This window comes from Pelobates fuscus, chromosome 6, assembly GCF_036172605.1.
Source record: "Pelobates fuscus isolate aPelFus1 chromosome 6, aPelFus1.pri, whole genome shotgun sequence".
Taxonomy (NCBI): domain Eukaryota; kingdom Metazoa; phylum Chordata; class Amphibia; order Anura; family Pelobatidae; genus Pelobates; species Pelobates fuscus.
In genome coordinates this window covers 253,111,449-253,135,913 of record NC_086322.1, presented here as the reverse complement: position 1 = coordinate 253,135,913, position 24,465 = coordinate 253,111,449, and the positions used below count along the sequence as shown (strand labels likewise).

The window sequence follows — 24,465 nt, the reverse complement described above, 5'->3', positions numbered from 1 at the left end:
TTACTATGTGTCAGCCCATTGGCTGACACATGTAACTGCAGCCATTAGCCCCCTACAGATCGCGGTGGGGGCATGCCTGTACCTCCCAGGCATCCCCCTGTGGCCAATTACCGCGATCTGTAGGAGGTGATCACAGTGACAGCCAGTCACTGTGATCACTGTTAGTATGTGTCAGCCAATGATCTCAGATCACTGGCTGACACATTGTCTCTGCCCCTCTCCTCACCTCACTTCGATCTGAGAGAGAGAGGCAGAGAGATTGTGGTTTTTGCAGCTCCTGTGGAAAAAGAAAGTTTAAATTTTTTTTCAAAGTTTGAAAATTTATATTTTATTTAACCCTTTCAGTGCTGATCACAGCATATTACTGTGATCAACCTGATTAGGGTATTTATTTATTATTATTTTTTTGGATCAAAAAAAAAATTTCTAATTTTTTTTGATCCTTTGTGTCAGTCGCAGCAACCCAAATCTCCATTACCCTTTCCCCGCTGCCGTGATCACTATACTGTACAGTATATCTGCTGTTCAGTACTGTATCAGTGATCACTGTGATCAGAGGGCTCTCTGATCAGACTGACCTTTTTTAGGGTTATTTTTACATATCAAAAAATAACCCTTTCAGTTTTAAAAACTTTTTTGGGTCAAAAAAATTATTTCTAATTTTTTTTGACCCTTTGTGTCAGTCGCAGCAACCCAAATCTCCCTTAACCCTTTCCCCGCTGCCGTGATCACTATACTGTACAGTTTATCTGCTGTACAGTACTGTATCAGTGATCACTGTGATCAGAGGGCTCTCTGATCAGACTGACTTTTTTTTAAGGGTTATTTTTATAGATCTGAAAATAACCCTTTCAGTGTACTGATTGCAGCTGCCTATACTGTGATCAGTACATTTATATTATGTTTTGAGGGCGGGTAGTAGGTGTTAGGCAGGTAGATAATTAATTACCCACTTTAGTATATAAATTAATTAATTTTTCCCCCTAGAATGGCACGTCGCTACTCAGCCGAGGAGGCGTATGCCATTCTGGCAGGCAGTGATAGTGACACTCTGCAAGACAGTGACACTATCACTGCCTCTGACATTGAGCCTCTGAGTGAGACCTCAAGTGATGGTGCCCCACCACCACTCACAAGAGGACGCTCAGCAAGCCCAATGCCAGGCGGAGACTGGGTGCCTCCAAATATGATGGCCCCAGAAATACCGCCGTTCACTGTTACACCTGGCATCACTGTAACAGTGGACGACTGCGAGCCAATTCGTTTTTTTGAGCTCTTTATGTCAGACGATATATTTGAGCTCATGGCTCAGCAAACGAATTTGTTTGCTATGCAGTATCTCTCTGCACATCCGGGGTCCCATCATGGTCGCAGGAATATGTGGAGACCCACGGATGTCGCAGAGATGAAGCGGTTTTGGGCTTTAACCCTAATGATGGGTATTGTAAAAAAGCCCAGTATCAGGTCCTACTGGAGCAAGCAACGTATCCTGGCTACACCTCTTTTCCCTGAGGTTATGTTGAGGGATCGCTACCTGCAACTGCTGCGATTCCTTCATTTTAATGATAACTCGCTGTGTCCCCCTAGAAACGACCCACTGTTTGACAGGCTATATAAAATTCGGCCCTTTATTCAACTCCTGTCAGACAAATTTTCTGAAAATTATGTCCCCGATAAAGATATTTCAATTGACGAGTCTCTTATGAAATTTAAAGGTCGACTGCTATTTAAGCAATATATTCCATCGAAGCGGTCCCGATATGGCGTTAAATTTTATAAATTATGTGAATCCTGTACTGGTTACACATGGGCGTTTCGCATTTACCAGGGGAAGGATAGCCATCTTGACCCACCAGGATGCCCTGATTCTGTGGGTACAAGTGGCAAGATTGTTTGGGATCTAATCCTTCCCTTGTTGAATAAGGGATATAGGCTATGGGTTGACAATTATTATACCAGTATAGAATTATTTAAAAATTTATATTGTTTTGAAACCCTAGCCTGTGGCACAGTGAGGAAGAATCGCAGGGGTTTCCCCCAAGCCCTGGCAAGTGGCAGAAGCAGTAGAGGTTCCTCTTCAGCTCTCCGCCAGGATGAGTTGCTTGCTCTTCGCTTCAGAGATAGGAAAGATGTATACATGCTGTCTACGATGCATGACGAAAGTACAGTGCCAGTGTCTGTGAGAGGTAGCACTGAGCATCTGGAAAAGCCGAAGTGCATTGTAGACTACAGCAAGTTTATGGGGGGAGTAGACTTGGCTGACCAATGCATACAGCCCTATCTGGTGAACCGAAAAACTAGGACCTGGTACAAGAAAATTGCAATCTACGTGAGCCAGATTGCAATTTTCAATGCCTATGTCCTCTATACAAAAGAGGTCATAGGTAGGCCCTGCCCTTTCCTCGAATTCACGTTAAGCATTTTGTCCCGTATGTTATTTACCCAGCCCCCCAATCCCACTTTGGAATCAGGAGATCTCCAAAGACTTTGTGGCAAACACTTCCCTTCCCGAATCCCATCCACCCCTAGTAAAAAAGCTCCCCAAAAAAAGTGCCGTGTTTGCTACAAGAAAGGAGTCCGAAAGGACTCCAGTTTTTATTGTCCAACCTGCCCATCTCTACCCGCCCTCTGCATAACAGACTGTTTCAAAGTCTACCATACAGAGCTGAATTTCTGAATCACTCTGTCTGGGACTTTGGCAGTTTGTTTGCTTGATTTACCTGGATTTCTGACCTCGGCTTGTCCTGACTACGCTTTGTTAGCTGCCTGTACCGACCCATTGGCTTGTTTTACCGACTACTCTGAATTCTGGATTCCCCTGACCTTGGCCTGTCCCTGTTTACGCTAGCCATTCTAAAGTGGCTACACCAAACAACTCAAAATACTACATTTGTAGTACTTGAAATGTGACTTCCCAATAAAAAACTGATCACAGGGTTAATGCTGTGATTAGCACTGAAAGGGTTACAAAAAATAGTTGGTTTTTTTTTCGTTTTTTTTACTTCTCAAAATTTTCACACAGTGACTCTCTATGTGATATCAAAGATCTATCTGCCTCTCTCTGCCTTCAGATCAAAGTGTATGTGGGGTACTGTTCTATTCATGTGATATAATAAAAACCTGGAAACATGGTACATGTAGGTACTGTTATATTCAAAAGACAGTGTTAAATCAAAATACTAAGTCTCTAGTGCACTAACTAATATCAGGATTATGACATTTCCAGTGAAAATGCCATTTATCTGATTAAAAAGACAAAAATCAAAGTAGAAATCACTACATGGGCCCAGCATTTCTGTTAAAATGGCTAGACCTAACATCTCAAATTATGCCATTTGTTATACTCTGGGGTGCCTACTTTTGAAAATGGTTTGCCATAACGGTGGGAATGTTATTACCCAGGCTGCCATACTCTCTGAAAAGCTACATAGGCCCAGAAAATAATATTGGCAAACTTACAAGCTGAAAGGGCATCTAATATATTTCGCCCTGTGACTTATCAGTAAAATCTGAAATAATAGTACGTGGGGGTACCGTTATATTCAGAAGACAGTGTTAAATCAAAATACCAAGTCTCTAGTGCACTAACTAATATCTGTATTATGACATTTCCAGTGAAAATGGTATTTATCTGATTAAAAAGACAAAAATCAAAGTAGAAATCGCTACATGGGCCCAGCATTTCTGTTAAATGGCAATAAACAAACACACATTGTTTACTAAGTGAAGGAAATGTTAAAAATGCAATCCATTGCCAAGATGATTATAGGAACCGCACTCAATCCCAGAAGCCACCGGTGTTCCGGAACAGGACCAGTAATCCCAACACGTTAAGGCAACAAAGAAATTCCCAGGTACTCAGTGTTAAAGCCACAGGCAGATTTAATACAAAATAAATAAAATAATTTTTTTTTAAAAAAGCAGCAACGTTTTGATCTTCTAAGAGGTCTTTTTTGAAAAAGACCTCTTAAAAGGTCGAAACTTTCCGCCTTTTTTAGTTTCATTAAATCTGCCTGCGGGGGGGGGGGGGGGGGAGGAGGAGGAGAGAATTTAAAGACAATCTATCTACTAAAAAGAACACAAATTACTCAATATAATGTATGCAAGCCTATCTGGTGAGAAACAGATACTCACTACTACAGTTTGATCACTAGTGATGTCACTAAGGAAACCTAAGAGGTTTTTCAACATAAGGTTGGATGTGAGAACAGCTCAGCTTGAGTATAGGTCACATAACCTCTTGGTAGTTTTCTAACCCCAACATATATTCTTTATCAGAAACGAAGCAGCATTGTATTGAGCTAATGACCTTTACATTTCTGGAGGTCATAATGACATAACTGCGGTGTTAAATTCCTACTGGGTTTAATAACGCCGGAAACAAAATCTCCACTTTTGAAGAAATCAGAGCACTTACATGGAATCAAGATAAACAAAGTGATAAACAAAGCACAACAACAAACCCCAAAGTTCTCTGGGAATTTCCATTAAATGTTCACGGGAGCATGCCTACTACAAGAGACGAGTGTGCATCGAAAGAAACAGGCAAAAAAAAAAGGATCTGGGCTAACCCTAAATACTTGGCAGCAGTAACAACCACACAGGTCGAAGAATGTCTCTTCCCAGCCAAGACTGGGCAGATGTATCCAGAAGTGAGAATCTCGAAAGACAATTTGAAATCGTATAAAATAAATACTAACAGATGTCCACAGCATGAAGCATTGAGATTGTGATTTTCAAATAGGACACCACTCCACAAAAGGCACTTTATTGGAACGGAAAATGAGGACGCTCACAATTATCCCCAATCAGCACATTTAGAGAGAATGACAAGCTATCCACTGCATGGCACAATAAATAGTTTATGAAAATATTTTTAATTAATAAAAAAATAATAATTAATCCCCATAAATATCCTCACATTATGAACAATGTTAGGTGCTAAACTGTGTCTGCCTAGCTTTAGATGAAATTAATTAACATTTAAATATTCTAAACAGTCAGCAGCAAAATAAAGTTTGTTAGGGATATAACCATTTTACTCCAAAAATTAAATATTGTATTTAACAGCTTTAACAAACAACTGCATAACATCATAATCAACAAAGCGTTCATAATGCTTCAGATCTATACGTGCAGCGTTCCACTATAAAAAACATTGTACATATAGAGATATAGTCTTTTGCTGCCATAAGTGGGACTTCAACTTAAAAGGGACACTATAGTCACCAGTGCAACTACATGTATTCCTGACCCTATAGTGTCAACACGACCATCTAGCCCCCCTAAATATAGTAAAAATCTTACTGTATTCAAGCCAGAAGCTGTAAATCTGCATGCTGTTAGAGTCAGGAAAAACAAGCAGTCTGCCGACATGTGATAGCCTGATCCAATCACAGTGCTTCCCCATAGGATTTGCCAAGACTGACGAGGAGGCAGATCAGGGGCAGAGCCAGCATGATTCAAACACAGCCCTGGCCAATCAGCATCTCCTCATAGAGATGAATTGAATCAATGAATCTCTATGAGGAAAGTTCAGTGTCTGCATGCAGAGGGAGGAGACACTGAATCACAGGATGCTGTGCACAGTGCTGCCCTGTGCTCTGCTGACAGCAGATCTGAGTGGATGGAGGCATATTATGCCTCCATCAACTCAGAAGTCCCTCTGGTTCACTCTGATTGACTGCAACTGGAGGTGTTCCTAGCTTTCAATGTAAACACTGTATTTTCTCAGAAAATACAGTGTTTACATGAGAAAGGCTGGAGGGAGCTATAGATCTCACCTGAATAATCTCATTAAGCTTAAGTTGTTCAGGTGACTGTAGTGTCCCTTTAAGCAGAGTTACTAGGGCAGTGACCCACCAGGGCACCCTCAGGGCACTATTGAGCCAGGAAAACAAGTATGTTTTCCTGGCACTATAGTGGTCCTTTAACCCCTTAAGGACACATGACATGTCTGACACGTCATAATTCCCTTTTATTCCAGAAGTTTGGTCCTTAAGGGGTTAAACACTTTGCTGAGTCTAAGTAGAGAAGCAAAAAAAAAAAAAAAAAAACCTAAAATCAAATTTTTCAGCAACAACCCAAAAATCGGATTAAACTCTATTTGAAGTACTTCCCCATCATTGGCTGCCTGGAAGACCTTATTGTTTCCTAATGAAGCTCAGTAGGGCGGCAAATAGGCAGGGCAATATACACCCCCCTCTCCTCGTGAAGTGCCTGCTGACTATCTGCCTCTCTGTATGCACCAACACTGCATTAGACAAGCCCCGGTTCTTAGCAGTATTAGGTCAGAGCTTGACAAATTTGTGTAAAAAGGCAGAGTTTACATTTCTGCTTAGTAATATCTCTAGTGACAGTCACTCAGACGGCCACTAGAGAGTCCTGGGTCACTGCTGCACCACATGCAGCAGCCAGGTTCAGTGTCTGCAAGCTCTGCATGGAGGAGCTGAATGTTCCGAATAGAGATTTAATGCATTTCTATGAGGAGATGCGGATTGGCACATTTGCTGTGCACGCACAAAATCCTCCCAGTGCTTTCCTGAGGGAAAGCATTGGCTTAGCTGAGATCATAAAGATTGATAATCTCAGCCATGGAGGTGGTACCAGACATGGCGAAACTGGCACGGCGTGAAAAAATGGTTGTAAAAAACACCTTCCTCGTGCGATTGGAGGGGGCATATACCTAAATGCACACACTCACGCAGACACAACAGGCTCACACACACACGGACAGGTACACACACATTTTTGTTTTAATTAAAACCCACTCAGCCTCCCTACCTTTGGGAGAGCTAAGTGGATCTTTCCCTAGGATCCAATTGGGCTGCTCTCTTCCTGTGTTCAAATGAGCAGTACTCTGTCTGTAGCTCCTCTCTGCTCCCTCGCGCTTTGTAATAATGCCGGGGCCGGAATGATGTCATATTCCGGCTCCTGGCATCATTACACAAAGCGAGGGATCAGAGAGCAGCTGCAGGCAGAGTGCTGCTCCCTCGCACGCCGACCACAGTGCTCCTGCGTCCACCCGCCTCCATGCTCCACAGGGCGGCCGCCCACCTTCAATATTTCCGGTGACGGCCGCTGTCAAAGATCCTGCGGCAGCCACACTAGAGAGCTGGCAAATTCCAGGCGCCAGGGCGAAATTTCTAGTCGGCGTGGCAACCTGGGGTCTGGGTTTTGTCAAGCCCTGTATTAGGTAATGCACAGTCTAAACAAATGTAAAGACAAAACAGCAGTAACAAGTTTGCCACTCAGCAAAAGGCAACCAAGACAAATCAGAGTGTGCCTCTGAAACTCCCCAAAAATTTGAACTCCATACAAAGAATAAGAATGTCAGAATTTGAAGGCTGATGTCTACTTAGAAATTCATGAAAATAAATAAAGAGTTCACAAATAAACATGCATATAACGCATATGCTAGATACAAAAGCAAACTAGTCAACAAAAAAAAAAACAAAAAAAAAAAAAAAAAAAACACCATGGCATCACATTGACAAAAGGAGAGAAAAAGCTGTTTTAAAAGAGCCATTACATTACAAAATGAAAATCTTCTGTTGCTATGGTATTTTTGATTGTAAATACAAATCCTCAGAAAGATTCAGGTATCCAGGATACAGATGCTTTCCATATGAACTCCAATGTAGTAGAATGCTTCAGATAATACAAGTCCCTTACGTTGTATACCTGGGCTTCCAGGTCTGTAGCTCCTCTCTGCTTTATACAGGCTTGTATCCCAAACATTATAGCGTCCCTTAAACTTTTACTTGCGACGGATGGCCAGCAGTATATCACAGACACCAAAAGAGATAAAATAAAGACCTTTACTTTATATAGAATGCTCATGTCACAAACGTGGGCTACTGGTCCAGCCAAGACAATGGGGAGAGTATGGAAGTGAAAGGGTTAATCACACCAGACCCCCTGGTTACCTGTTGCTAGTCCCAGCAAACACTAAATTAATCCATGCAATTCCTTCTACACTATCCCCCTAGTACACACTTTACTGCCACCACCAAGACTTTATACCCAGCGTTTTAGGTTACCTCACACACAGGAGAATTATAGTATCACAACCTTACTTTACTGATCAGACATATGTGATTAACCCTTTTGGTAACGTGTTTACCTGAGCTCATAGAGAACAAAGACACAAGCTGATTAAGTAAACATTTAATCTGACAAAGGATTTACAGTGCTGGGTATAAAAATACAGAAATAAATGACATACGGAAACACACAAAGTACAGTCCATAAAATAAAATAGGAGAAAACACAAGGTCCTTACATATATTTACCGCTTACATATAATTCTGGTGGTAGATTCCGATGTTAAAGTTCTCCAAGTAGTTTTTAAAAAGAAAAAATTCTCTCTGGATAGTCCAACATCCTCAATATATCCCTTAAAACTAGTTGTATCTCAGTGAACATACCCCTGGGTGGATCAGAGGGGTTTGACCTGGCAGTTTATTGCCCACTCCATATTTTCTTCAATTATGTTGTCCTTTGAAGAACCCAAAGTCAGAGCATACGCATCAATACCTTTTACGATGCCCTATGTTCAGCTTTGGTGATGGTTATTTTAGTAGTTTTATGGCTTGGGCCTGGTGTAAGGTCAAAGCCTACAATAAAGGTTATCCAAATTTCCAAAAAATAAAACCAACTCATTACATATATCAAATGCCAACTCATGCTTTGGCATGACAGCTCAGCCTGTCACTGCCATCCATTTGCTGCTAGAGCTAAGGCTTACATATTAGCCAGAGCAGCAAAGGAGCGGCAATAGCTGCATTGTTAATCTATTAGAAAACACTAGAGGGTAAGTAAGCATCACTGGTCTCCAGGCACTATAAGCACTTCATGGAATTGAAGTGGTTATGGTACACAGAACACCCACTTAAATTGTGCTCAAATTTTTAAAATAACATGGAATTGGACCGATTAGATTTTTAAACTGGTGCAAAAATAGAGTAACAGCTTAAATAAGTAACTAACTGTGCAAGTTGTTGTTAAAGGGACAACTTCAGCCCATTTAAGTGGTCTGGGTGCTAACTCCCATCACCCTTAACCCGGCAAGTGTAATTGTTGCAGTTTTTATAAACTGCAATAATTACCTTGCAGGGTTAAGTCCTCCTCTAGTGGCTGTCTACCCGCCACTAAAGGGACTGCTGGCTTCTTAGACGACTTTTGGTGGACATCCAGTGTCGCCAGAACAGGTTTGTTTTCCTGGCACTAGATAATCCCTTTAAGATAAACATTATGCATATGACTTGGGAAAAGAAAATATACATTACTCAAGTAAGCCAAAAAAGAGGAAAGTGAGTAAATCCTTTAGATTTCCCTTTTGTACTATTAAAAAATAAAAAAATAAAATAAAAAGGGGAACAAGGACACAAACTAGAAAGACCTTACTAGTACATAATTTGCTTGGCACCTAAATATGACCTTTAACCACTAGAGCTCACTAGAATAGATATGGAGCAAAAGTTCTTTGTCCTATTTGCTAGCATCAAAATATTGAAAAATAAAAAAATTGTTCATAATATAAATGGAGGGGGAGTGGGGGTGGAAGGTATACACAGGTTTCCACTTACCGTACTTGGCTGTCCCCGCTTCTTTAACTCCTATATCCAGGTGTTAATCTACACTTACTTTGCATTTGTAAGGCATATACAGTTGTGCTCAAAAGTTTGCATACCCTGGCAGAAAATCATAATGACAACTGAAATCACCCAAATGGCCCTGATCAAAAGTTTATATACCCTTGAATGTTTGGCCTTGTCACAGACATACAAGGTGACACACACGGATTAAAATGGCAATTAAAAGGTTTATTTCCCACACCTATGTTTTTTTTAAATTGCAATTAGTGCCTGTGTATAAATAGTAAATTAGTTTGTTAGCTCTCACGTGGATGCACTGAGCAGGCTAGATACTGAGCCAGGGGGAGCAGAAAAGAACCCTCAAAAAACCTGCATAACTAGGTAATGGAACTTTATAAAGATGGAAAGGATATAAAGATATCCAAATCACTAAAAAAATACCAGTCCGTGCTGTTCAATCACTTAAGAAGTGGAAAATTTGGGAATCTCTTGATACCAAGCCTAGGTCAGGTAGACCAAGAAAGATTGCAGCCACAACTGCCAGAAGAATTGTTCGTGATACAGAGAAAAACCCACAGGTAACCTCAGGAGAAATACAGGCTGCTCTGGAAAAAGACGGTGTGGTTGTTTCATGGAGCACAATACAACAATACTTTACTTGATCTGCATGGTCGAGTTGCCAGAAAGAAGCATTTACTGCGCCAATGCCGGTTACAATATCCCCCAAAACACCTTAAAGGGATACTATAGTCACACAGACCACTTCAGCTCAATGAAGTGGTCTGGGTGCCAGGTCCCTCGGGTTTTAACCCTTCAGATGCAAACATAGCAGTTTCAGAGAAACTGCTATGTTTACATTTGGGGTTAAGCCAGCCTCTAGTCCACGCTGCTTGGGAAACCGAAACCACTACAAAGTGCAGTTATGGTCAGGAAGTGAATTATTACAATTCATCTAGTAGAATCCAAACTATAGCAAGTTTAAAGGTACAATATATTCACCAAAACCATTTTAGCTTAATGAAGCAGTTTTTGTGTATAGATCATGTCTGTGAAGTTTCACTGCTCAATTCTCTGCCACTTAGGGAGTAGAACTACTTTTGTTTCGTTCCATGCAGCTCTGGCTGTGACTTACACAGCCTGCATGAATAAAAATGGTTTCACTTTCAACCAGATGTAAGATACTTAAAAAGGTTTTTATCTCCTGCTCTGTAAATTGAACTTTAATTTCATATAGGAAGCTTCTGAAGGGTCTAGCAATCTATCAACAGTGCAGGAGATAGGACATTTTAAATTAAACAGAATTTGCAATAAAAGGAAGTATAAACATTAGATGACTTTATAAGAAGTGTTTTGGAAGGCTTTGTATGTCAAATGCAAGGAGGTGAGGCTAGGGCTGCATAAACAGTGTGATTTAACTCCTAAATTGCAGAGAATTGAGCAGTGAGACTGAAGGGGTATGACCTATACACCAACACTGCTTCATTAAGCTGAAGTTGTTTTGGTGACTATAGTGTCCCTTTAAATATGACTGGCAACATTGAGGAAAAATTCTCCAAAACTCAGCTAATATAGGTTTAAACTTGAAATCTGGATTTCCTTTCCCTACAATTTGGAATAGAGAGAGTAAAACACAAAGTAAGTTTCAAAATGTTTTACACAATTACTGTACTGGGAAAAATCCCCCAGTGAGCTTTGATTTCAGTTCTTCAATTTTGAATTGAAATTTTAAACTACAAAGCAATGCCAATAATTTCTTATTTTATTACCTTTGGCAGGTCGATCAAGGGCTTTTGAATATCCATGCAGTATTGATAACGTTAAACAAAAGGTTTGAAAATACAAAGCAGCAACTTCAGAACATGTTGCAGAGGCAGCTTCAAATTGGAAAAATGAGCTGCTATTAAGGCACTTCTATACGTACTAAAACTAGATGACAGCCACTAATCCCTTATCCTGTCAACTCCTGCAATGCCAATATTAGTCTCTCCACAATGACCATGTTAACTACCCTTTACCCATTATGGGCAGCACATTCCATATATTTACCCTTTAAATGCAGTCAATGGCTAATCATAGTCCATTGTCTTATTTATTCCCATTTATTGCAGATATAAATCCTTTGAGTTCCAGTGCAGTACAACCCCCAATTTAATTCAATGTAACCCCTTATTTACGGTCCCCCAATGAACCTCATCCTTTGTCCTCCCTGTTCCGCTCAAGCTTGAACCTAGATTATTCAATTTTCAACCCTAAAACCCCCCTCCCCTCCATCATAGTGACCCTTCACATACAACCATTTACATCCTTATCTTTACCCCCACTTTGTCCTGGCACAACCCCATTTTAAATTTTGTATATAGTGTGTATTAATATTGGTTTTGTATTTTATTGTACCCTAATGTAACAATGCAATGATTTGTGGACCCAGGACATACTTGAAAAACGAGAGAAATATCAATGTATCTTTCCTGGTAAAATATTTTATAAATAAATAAGGAGTGAAACTGTTTTAGAACACTTAAAGGGACACTATAATCACCCAGACCACTTCAGCTCAATGAAGTGGTCTGGGTGCCCGGTCCCCCAGGTTTTAACCCTTCAGATGTAAACATAGCAGTTTCAGAGAACTGCTATGTTTACAATGCCTGGTTAATCCAGCCTCTACTGGCTGCCTTCCTGACAGTCGCTGCGACGTTGGATGCAAAAAAAATAAATAAAATCGCATTCAGCATGCACAACGTCCATAGGAAAGCATTGAGAAAGTGAGAGTCAGAAGCTCCTGCTTGGGAGTTTCCCAAAAAAAGGAACACCAGTCACCCAGGCCACTGCAACTCAATTTAGTGATCTGGGTGCTATGCTCCTGTACTGTTAACTCTGCAATGTAAAACCTTGCAGTTTTCGAGAAACTACAATGTTTACATTGCAGGGTTAAGTCCTCCTCTAGTGGTTGTCTGTCAGTGCAGCAGAAGCACCTCTAGTGGCCATCAAACTGAGTAAAACTTAATTCAATGCTTTGCTATGGGAAAGTATGAATGTGCACACGGCATGATGAGCATTGGATTGAACCATCACAAAGGAGATCATTATGCCCCTTCTGTATTGCATACAATACCATCCCAGGTAGAAACATACCCCTCCTCCCTCCCCTGTTCACGCTGACCTACAATAATTAAATATGTTAAAACATTTGGTAGGAAAACAAATCAATAACAGATGTTCTCAAGGTACCTCCACCCAGTCAGAACTCACTCCAATATGCCTACATTGTTCCATATAGTGTCCAAGACCCCCCCCCCCCCCCCCCCCAAGGTGTACATATATGCCCTTTCTTTGTTCCCACTGACCGAAAACATTTAAATATGCTAACATACCTGATAAGCACACATTGTAAACTCAGTGATGCCTTGAGTTTACATATATCACACTGTTCCCACGTACCTACAATAATTAAATATGCTAAAATACTTGATAGGAATGCAATGTAATAACAGAGGTTAGAGTTCTTCCACTCAATCAAATCTCTTTCCAATACGCTAGTGTCCTTCCATATAGTATTTGTGGCACCTGTGCCCACAGGCCTACACTAATTAAACATGCCAACTTACTTGACAGTGATGCATGATAAACCTTGTTTATAATCTACATGAATCCTCAATTTTAGTGAAATCAACAGTGAGTTAAGTCAATATATATTCTGCCTACATGCCTGTGATCTACTCTGCCATACACGAGTCCTTGACCGGTGTGTGTACACATTAACCTATCTTGCATTGCATTGTGTTCAATGTTTTAAATGCACGGAGGAGAGGTGGAGGGTGAGAATGGAAATGGGTGCATACTGGTTGTACAGAATGGGAAAGTTTTGGGCCTAAAACCTGCATGACAGAAAGGGTTAAAGGAGCACACCAAACACCATAACCATTAAAACACCATGTAGTTGTTTTGGTACCAGGCACCTAAATGAATACTCAAACCCTTTTAGAATGGTCACTACTCCAGTACTTTAGGAAAACGGTGGGAAGCTGCGCTAAACCCAGTAATGCAGTGCTTAGCTCATTGGCTGAGAGCAATCTGCGGACTCTCTAAGCTAATGGGCTAGCTTAGCACAGGAGAGCTAATGAAAGCTCCCACTTACAAGATTCCAGGTCTCAATCAAGTGGATGCAGTTAGATGTGCCCTGTGGACTCCTGGTTTATAAAAAAAAAAAAAAAAAAAAAAAAAGGGGAAATAAGATTATACTGTCCATTATATGTTTGATTACATAGAAGTTGGAGTAGCACAAGGGCACTACAGGCACCATAACCACAACAGCACCACAATCAAATGGCACATAATTACAGAAATTTTTTTTTTTCTTTTGGGGGGGGGGTTCATTTATTATGATGAAATGCAAGAAAAGTGTTGACAGTATAAAACAAAACTGAAGGGAAGGGTTAATTTAACTCCACAGGGTATCATTAGGAGTTAGAAAGTGTTTTAGCATAGCTGTGCCTTTAATAAGCATTGTGTTTGTTAACAGTAAAAAGCTACATTCAGCATAAAATATGCTAATATTACCACATTGGGCAGGTGCTGTTAAAAACCATGCTCAAAAAAACAAAAACAATACAAAAAGGAATTCCTGTTCAAATTCACTGGATAGTTCCCTAAAGTGGGAAATGTATGAAAGGCATTCAAAATGAAAATTAAATGTCAGGCCATAATAGACTAATGAAAAACATAAATTCTGTTTAAATTAGAATTTTAAGCCTTTTTTACCTTAAAAAAAAAAAAAGTTTTTCCAACTTTGCTATTTTGCTCTAAAACAAGGGGGGTTGGACAACCTTCCTCACTCCAGATGTTGTGGACAACATCTCCCAGAATGCTCTTAAAGCCATAATACATGGCAAAGAAAGCATCTAAGGAGATGTAGTCCAAAGGTTTTGCCTACCCCCCAGGTAAAAGCCAAGCAATTTCACCTTGCAATTCCAAGATTAGCATTTAGCCTTTATTAGAAAATAAAAAATTGTGGAAGTGGCCCTGAGTCAGGTGAAGTAATGTAGAAAGAAAGTCTAAAACAAATAAAAGTGGAGCAACTGGCTGCTATGTGCTATTGGTTTCCATGGTAATTGTGCCACTTTTAGAACTTTTTTCCAGAATTCTTTATACAGAACACCCACACACACTGCCATGTGTATAGAATAAACTTAATCCTATATAGAATGTTCGCATGTTGTTCTAATTCCGTCACGCAGTTCTTATGAGATATATAGAATGCGATCAATGTGCCCATAACCTCCTTACCGTATTCCGTGCCAACCGAACTGTTCCTGCCTCTGACGCAGCTAACACAACGTCTGGCACCGCAGCCGGAAACCGTCTGACCCACCTCGCTCTAAGCCCGCCCACATTTGCCAGTCTCAACTAAATGCCCTGCCCACAAATACCAAGCTTCGTTTGGAGCATGGAAACTCTCAACCAATCAGCAGAGGAGTTACAGAAATAGTTCATGCAACTGAGGCACTTCAACCAATCATATCGCTCGTAACAAGATTTTTTTTTTTTTTTTTTTTTTAATTCACGCCTTAAAACCAGTTGGCTCACAGAACGACAGGCCGCGCCTTTCCTCATTGGTTATTCATGAGGTAGCTCGTGTGACCCCGCCCACTTGTTGGTTTCTGGGACGCTCGCTTTTACGGTCCGGCTGTTCCGTGTAGCTAGTCACACGCCCTGCGTCAGCTATGCGACAGGGAAGGGAACGTTGAGACGCACGGGGAGGTGCGGCAGAGAAGGCGGAACAGCCTGCTGGGAATCAGGAGGATTCCTGGCAAGGTGACGTAAGACTCAGCTACGTCATTATGTAAAATACGATGACGTTTGCAGAGCTCTGCGATACAATCTGCCCCTTTAAACCAAGTAATATGCGCTAATTAAGCCAAACCATTAATTAAATAATAAAATCACCGCACTGCTCAGCAAAATTGAACCTTATGGCGGCCATCACCATGGCATTCCAGATGTTTGTGAACTACATTTCCCATTACTCCCTGCCATTCACTCTTATTAGCAGAGCATCATGGGAAATGTCTCTGTCCTATGGCTTGTTTTGTATCATTTCCTATTATTAAATGATTTTTAATAACATATTTCTCATAAAAAAATAAATATTAAAGGGACACTATAGTCACCTGAACAACTTTAGCTTAATAAAGCAGTTTTGGTGTATAGAACTGCCTCACTGCTCAATCCTCTGCCATTTAGGAGTTAAATCCCTTTGTTTATGAACCCTAGTCACACCTCCCTGCATGTGACTTGCACAGCCTTCCATAAACACTTCCTGTAAAGAGAGCCCTATTTATGCTTTCTTTATTGCAAGTTCTGTTTAATTAAGATTGTCTTATCCCCTGCTATGTTAATAGCTTGCTAGACCCTGCAAGAGATTGAGATACAATTATTTAAGGTAAATGACATCTGTTTGAAAGTGAAACCAGTTTTTTTTTCATGCAGGCTCTGTCAATCATAGCCAGGGGAGGTGTGGCTAGGGCTGCATAAACAGAAACAAAGTGATTTAACTCCTAAATGACAGTGAATTGAGCAGTGAAATTGCAGGGGAATGATCTATACACTAAAACTGCTTTATTTAGCTAAAGTAATTTAGGTGACTATAGTGTTCCTTTAATATTTTTGTACAAAAAAATTACAACAATTCAAACAATATTAAGGGGGAGGAGGGGTTTCTCTTCATCTTTAGATAATCCAAAAAGTAAAACATCTGTCAAAAACACTATTACCCCGACCCCGGTTGCAAGACATATTCTCAATTTCCATGATGGGAATCCTGACAATCTTAAATTCCAGGCAATTGAGAAATTGTTACCTAACCCTAGAAAGGGCGACTTTAACAAAATCTTGCTTAGAAAAGAGTCACAATGGATTTTCTCATTTAAGACCTTGGTTCCCTCAGGTTTGAACGAGGAATTTAACTATACTCCATTCATACACAAATAATATTGTCATCTATCTTCTTTCACTATCTAAGAAGTCTCATCACTATAGACTAGTGCTTTGATATATTTTCTTAAATTGAGAAGACCATACATAGGTCATATTACCTACTATATATGTATATCAGCTAATTTGTTATATTTTATTTTTATTTACAATGTGTACACTATTATAGCACTATATTAAATTATTCTATTACCTGAATATCTAAGGTTACCCTATTGGATTTATTGATTTTCCTGACATTGCCATTGGGTTATTTGTCACATTGCTATAAGAATGATATGTATCCTCTATATAGCTCTCTTTTTTGTGCCATTCCTCCCCTTTCGCTATTCGAGTCTATCTGATGTGTATCTGACTCTCATACATATGAACTCCCTGATGGGTAATGGATAGGATCCCCTAAATTAACATTACAATATAATGGATACATTTTCACCACTAAAGTTTGAGCCAATTCGGCCACCGTATCAATCAATCCCCTGTGCCTGACGTAACCAATCAGACTCAAGGGCGGGCTATTTAAACCCCAGCAGCCCGTTAACCAGTTCCCCCTGATGAACCTTGAAGCTAGGTGAAAAGTGCGTCGGGGCGCGAATATCGTGAATTTACCGATATAATTAGGTTCTACTCGTGTGTCCTCGGACACCCCCTTGCCCTTTTGAGTAGATTATACCACGGGTTGGGAATTTAGCTGGCGATCATCCGCCGGTGAGACACACTTAGACCTTCTATCTCGATCAGGACATTAACCTCTAATAGCTTTAGTTGACGAGAATATCTTGATTACTTAACCCTCCAGTTAGGGATTTATGGGCATCGGCATTATTCATCTATCTCTTTCTACCTGTCCTATATTCAGTGCCCACAAAGGCACCATTCCTACCTTTTTTCTATTAAGGGTCTCTACACCTTTCTGACGAATGAACAACAGGACTAGCTGTAGTTGCTAATTTTCCCACTCTTTTTGACAATAGTTTGAATCCAATTTTAGCATCAGTCGCAGCTCACCATCCATTTGATATTATGTGCCCATGTTTGCACAGAAAGATTTAAAACATCTCTTTTTTGACGATATTATTTATTATGGTATGGGATTAGCTGCAATTATTTCTCACCACTATTAGACTGATGCAGTATTATGGGATACTAATATACTATGCCGATGTGATCTAGATGTACTGATATATTGTCAATCGGATACATTTTATCGCTATTATTACAATAGCTTGAGCTTTCATTTTTGACTATACAGAAATATATTGTGATTTACCACATTGATACTTTGTATTATATTTCTTCCTCTGACACACTGTTATGAGTATTTCTAACGACGGTGAGCAGACTTGCCCTGTGGGATATTCCACATTGTATCTTATTATTTTTTGATACATATGTGTATCACGAAGAGTGTTAAACTCATCTATTGATTTATACTTTTCTTTTTAATTCTATATATTTTTTTTTTTTTTAAATTCTTTATTTTCTTAGTGCACGAAATAACATACATGCTTGTGATGCCACAACGGCATTGACAAGCATATTGCAAGATCACAGGTTGATACAGTGTCATGGCAAATTAAGAACTGCACATTTTTTATGTTTTCAATAAACAGGCTGAATCATAGGTCTGCGCTTAAGACCAGAGAATACAGGAGAAATGATAGAAGTACTAGTAGATATTAAACAAGCTTGATCAATTTTTTAAGGCACCGACATAGTGTCTAGCTCCAACTTATCCATGTCTAGTGTAGCTTGGGAAGTGTCCTAATCAAACAGGATTTAGTCATGGAGTATGGTCCTATATTAGATAGGTGTTCAGGCTCTATATGCTGTAACCTGCACACATTCAAAATGTACAGGCTATGTCAGTGTGCCTGAGATTGATGCTACTGGGTCACGAGTAATGCGAAGGCAGCCAAAAATAAGAAAAAAAACAAAAACAAAAAAAAAACACGTGTGACTAAAAAGAGCAAAAAACATGAGGACCTTTTTACATTTAGTAAGCTAAGCTAAGCTAAGCTAAGTAGCTGAGTTACAGGCTATCCAACTTGTCTGAGTCACTTGTAGCGAGTTGTCTTAATGGGTTATCCAGACAAAAGGATGATCGTGATTAAGTGAGTTGCATCCTAGGCTTTTAAGATTAAACATATACAGTGCATAGGTACATAGAGTCTCATGATCCCGAGGCTGCTCGTCTCGCTGGCCCCAGGCCCTGTCAGGAGCCCATGTGCGAGTCCCTCTGCTCTGGTCCGTCTTGCAGCTGGGAGCAGGAACTCGAGGTTTAGTGTGCTCCGCTCGTGATGAAGGCTTGGTCCGCACTAGGATCTTTCCCTTGCGGGCCTTCTGTCCTGGTAGGAGGTAGCGGGCACCGGATCTCTTAAGGCATAAGCGGGTCGTCTGTTTCTCCTGCCGCGCTGAGCTGGGAGCCGCGTGCACCGTCCAACGCTTGTCTGTCGGGAGGCAAGGAGGGTCCTGAGGCTTGTTAAGGTGCTTGCTCTCTCTCTTCTGCTCCTCTCTGTCTCTCAGCTTCTGCCAGAATTTGTTAAATAACTCATCTAGCCGCTCTTCAAGTGTCGCTTGTGGGCTTCGTGCTGCATTTTCAGGGTCCTCCGCCGCCATCTTGGTGTCAGCGGTAAGCTGAACACAGGCCCCAGGGGTGGATGGGTTACCGTGTACCTCAGTTGGCTTGAAGGGAAAGCCTTTGTGCTTATGCCGGGATGACCCTCACCGGCTGGGAGGGGAACGAGGGTCCCAGGTGTGTCAATGCTGTCCTGCAGTGCTGCTCACAGGGAGATCTGCCACCTCTCCCCCGTTTGCAACTGCTGGTAGGCCGCAATTCGTGAACGTTTTTTATAATGTTTTTCCGAGCATGGAACTTCACCCAAATGAGTCTCGGGGTATCACCGTAGCTCTATTGTTCCCAGATGTTGGTTCTGGTGTATTTTGTCTGCAATATGTCGCTTTTTAGTGGGTTTCTGATCAGAGTTCTCTCCATGTGCGACCAGCCTGATCGACGGTTAGGCCCCGCCCCCTTTAATTCTATATTGGATTGCCGCTATTGACTTATGTCTAGTTAGGCAACCCTTGCTGGGGCTTACCTTGGATAGGTGTCCCCTATCGATTAATAAAGTGTTTGTTATTTTATTTTTTCTTTAGTTACCCAATAAAGGCAGTGGGAACAGATTTCTTTCTTTCCCTTTTCCTATTTTGTCCAAAAATTAAAATGTTTACATCAGTTTCTATCATTTCAAATTATGTGCAAGGTTAGTCGCGAAAGTGCTATAAGAGGAGAGGACTGCACATTTTAATCCTAAAAGGAAGAAAAAAAAAGGAATCTAATTCCTTTTTTTTTATTTTATTTATTTAAAGTTGTGCTATTTGCCATAATATTTGAAATCCCATTCTTATTTGCTATAATTTCCAGTGTAGTAATTAACCCTGTATATTTTTATTTTTTTCCCCCGGAAAGGTGAATTGTGGTGATCTGAAAATTGTATGCCAACATAGCCATGTCAGAAAAAAAAATCTTACATTCACTATTCCCTCAGCTACACTGACTTATATTTGGAAAATTAGTTTCTTATTTTAGAAGCAGGGTTTTTCACAAAGCTCCAAATGTTCGTGAAATAAATTTTAACGCTACACCTAACTACATACCATCCAACTGTCCCTATTTTGGACTCAGATGCCTGTGATCTCTTTTCTAGGAGCTCCATATTGTTGTTGTGTCTCAGTGTATAACAGAGCTCTCAGTGTATAATAATAATACTCACATTCATGTGTGTTTAAACAATACTAGATGTGTTTAAAAACCAGTCTGTGTAAATAAGATACATTGTGCTTTATGTAAATTACATTTTAGTTGCATAAATTATTAGTAAGTCATCTAAAATGTCTCTGAACAGCCTCGCCCACTGCCACGCCCACACTTACACCCCTAAAACTTAAAGGACCACTATAGGCACCCAGACCACTTCAACTTAATGAAGTGGTCTGGGTGCCTGGTCCATCTAGGGTTAACCCTTTTTTCTATAAACATAGCAGTTTCAGAGAAACTGCTATGTTTATATTTGGGTTAATCCAGCCTCTAGTGGCTGTCTCATTGACAGCCGCTAGAGGGCTTCAGCATTCTCACTGTGAATATCACAGTGAGAAGATGCCAGCTTTCCTATGAGACTGGCTGAAAGCGCGCGCGGCTCTTGCCGCGCATGCAATTTCAGCCGAAGAGGAGGAGGAGAGCTCCCCGCCTGGCGCTGGAGAAAGAGGTAAGTTTAACCCCTTCCTCTCCATCCAGCCCGGCGGGAGGGGGACCTTGAGGGTGGGGGCACCCTCAGGGCACTATAGTGCCAGGAAAACGAGTATGTTTTCCTGGCACTATAGTGGTCCTTTAAGTGTCCCTCTTTGTCTATTTGAAATATTGGGAGGTATGTAACTATCCCTAAATAAACCTACCATATACACTGTGCACCCCACATCAGGGCCGGATTAAGAGCCCATTGGGCCTGGCGCTGACAATTACGATGCGCTTAATCACAGAATGTTATCAACAGAAAACGCTAAAACAGTCATGTATCTGGTGAAGGTGGTACTCACAGGATGCAGCTATAAGGTACTACGTGGCCTGTACAGAAACAAATCCTGCCTAAGCCCTACAGTAAAGGAAAATATTGTACAGTGAATACTGATGCCAATCATTGATTATGGGGATGTTGTATATGCATCTGCACCTCAAACTTACCTAAATAAGCCTAATACATTGTATAACTCGTTCTGCCGCTTTGTGCTACAATGTAATTACATTACCCACCATAGTGAGATGCGAAAAGAACTAAGCTGGCTGTCGCTGGAATCCAGACGCACCCTTCATCTTTCCAGCCTTTGTTTAAGAGCTTTTCTAGGAAGATCCCACCCTACCTGAGCAGAATGCTCTCCCCGGCTGTTCTCACCTCCTATAACCTCTGATACAGTACCAGCACTTTATTTAGTCTACCTCAACACAAAAAAAAAGCGGCTCGATCTTCATTTTCCTACAGAGCACCAGTTATGAAACGACCTCCCGCACACATTCAAATCTTCCCCAAGCCTAAAATCCTTTATCCCCTAACGCCGTTATGGCGTTCTATGCCGTCCCCATTTAAATAGGCTTTAAAGCCGTTGCGGCGGCATAGAACGCCGTAACGGCTTTCACCCCCAGGAGCTAGGCGGTACTCACCTCCGCCGCAATCCTCTTCTGGAGGGCTGCCTGACAGCCTAGACAGCCTTCCCAGGGCAAATGAGGACCCCGGGGGCCATGTGATCGCTCTCAAAGAGCGATCACACGGCCCGCTATAGCTGACTGTGGATCTGCCAGCATGGGAACTGTCTGGGCTGTCAGACAGCCCCTGCTGGTGGGAAGTATAAAAAAATATATATTATTACACATGTTAAAATTAAATAAAAGTATTTATATATAGATATATATATATATTATATATCTAATATATACACACATCTTATATATGTAACGTGATACGTAATGTATTTTAATGTTAATATAAGTACATATATTAATCTTAAAATACACTTGTGGCGGAACCAGCCTCGCCACTGGGCACTGGAGAAGACTGATTGCCAGCCTCCTGCCCTGTGACTATGGCCCCATGATAAAATGCTTGATTTTCCCCTGCAAAGACCCGAAAGCCGGGTCATTCTGTACTTTCCCTATGTGAGCAATGTTACCCCAGATAGCTATGCCATGGAGCCCATTCGTATAACGAAAGACTATGTGAAAGACTTTGGCTCCATGGCAATTGAACTGTATGTATGTGATCTGAGCACCATTCAGTCATAATGTGCGCTCAGATCTAAGCTATCTGGGGATATGTTGAATGTACCTGTTTTATGCAATAGCTGCACAGTTATATAATTTTATGTATTTTATTGTATTTTGCTACCATGTGGCTAATAGAGTTTTGCTTCTGTCCTTGGAGATAATTGGATTACTTCCCAATTATCTCCAGGATAGAAGACTCAGTGGAACTGGTTTTGGGCAGAAAAGCCATGCTGCATTAGGTCTTTCCCTTAACTTTTTAACCCCTAAACCGATTGCCTTGATTTTTGAGCATGTGTATATTTCAAGCATGCTGATTCTGAAAATGTATGTTTTATGTGAATGGCATATATATTTTGGAAGTTATTAATATTTTGTAAAAACTGTATTTCTCTGCCTGTGATAATTATATTACCCATTGTGTTCAGTAATCATATCACAGGCAGAGGGGAGGATTTTGTGTGGGAGTGTATTATACGGATTGATTGGTGGTATTTCAAAACCCTGTGGGCAGTACTATGTTTGTGGATTGTGAATAAAAGAGGCTGTATGTGCCAGTACAGTCAGTTCTGCTTGACCTCAAAACAAAGTGTCGTCTCGTTATTGGGGGAATTGGATTGTATGCTGATTGCCAGGAGTGTAAGCTGATTGTATGCTTTTCCTGTTCAGCTGTTTACAGCATTCATATGCTTGAGAGCATTCGTATGCTTCTCCGGTTCGGTGGTTGTGGTGTCTGCTGCAGTGCTGGAGTCCTCAGGAAGCGCTAGGAGCATCCTTCAACGGAGGTACCCAGTCGGGGTGCCCGTCGATCCGTTACAACACTTAGAATGACGTTACATATATATATATATATATATATATATATATATATATATATATAAGATATATATATATATTGTATATATAATACTGGAGCAATTTAAAGTCCAAGAGAAATGGGATTATTTAAAAGTTGTACTACTGAAGGCAACAGAAAATTGCATTAGGCTTGTCAGTAAAAGCAAAAAATTCAAGAAACCACTGTGGTACTCCGCAGATGTGGCCAAAATAGTAAAAAAACAAAAAGTTAGCATTTAGTAATTATAAAAAAAACAGAGTGAGGAAGACAGAATGATCTTTAAGATTAGGCAGAAAGAGGCTAAGCAAGTTATAAGAGCTCCCAAACCACACACAGAAGAGAAAATAGCACAGTCAGTAAAAAAAAGGGGACAAAACTTTTTTTAGATACATAAATGAGAAAAGAAAAGTAAAACAAGGATTAGTTAGATTAAAAACAAAAGAAGGAAGGTATGTAGAAGAGGCTGACTGCCTCAATGAATATTTTTGTTCGGTATTTACAGATGAAAATGAAGGAGAGGGACCTCAGTTAAGAAAAAGGATAAATGAGTAATTTATTACACGTGAGTTTACAGAGGAAGAGGTTCTATTTCAACGGTCAAAAGTAAAGACAAATAAGTCAATGGGACCTGATGGAATACACCCAAACCTATTAAAAGAGCTTAGTGGTGTACTAGCAAAACCATTAACAGATTTATTTAACCAATCATTGATAAAAAGAGTAGTCCCAGAAGATTGGAAGTTGGCGAATGTTGTGCCCAATCACAAGAAAGATAATAGGGAGGAGTCGAGCAACTATAGGCCAGTAAGCCTTACTTCAGTAGTGGGGAAAGTGATGGAAACCATGTTAAAGGATAGGATTGTTGAACATCTAAAAACACATGGGTTTACTTCAGGGAGATCATGCCAAACTAATCTTATTGATTTTTTTGATTGGGTAACTAAAATTAAAGATCAGGGTGGTGCAGTAGACATTGCTTGCCTAGATTTCAGTAAGGCTTTTGACACTGTTGCACATAGAAGGCTTATCAATAAACTGCAATCTTTAAGTTTGGATTCCAATATTGTTGAATGGGTGAGGCAGTGGCTGAGTGACAGGCAACAGAGGGTTGTAGTCAATGGAGTATATTTGAAGCTTGGGCTTGTCACCAGTGGGGTACCTCAGGGATCTGTACTTGGACCCATTCTCTTTAATATTTTTATTAGTGATATTACAGAAGGTCTTGATGG

At 40.5% G+C, this 24,465-nt stretch overlaps 1 protein-coding gene across 2 annotated transcripts in view; it reads right to left on the bottom strand.

Annotated features, from left to right (window-relative positions):
* Positions 1-14,972, bottom strand: part of STAT3 (signal transducer and activator of transcription 3) — a 64,839-nt gene extending 49,867 nt beyond the window's left edge. For both annotated transcript variants that reach the window (XM_063458944.1, XM_063458946.1), the window contains exon 1: positions 14,883-14,972. The gene's annotated coding sequence lies outside the window, so the exon portion shown is untranslated. The remainder of the gene's footprint in view (positions 1-14,882) is intronic.
* Positions 14,973-24,465: the final 9,493 nt, after the last annotated feature.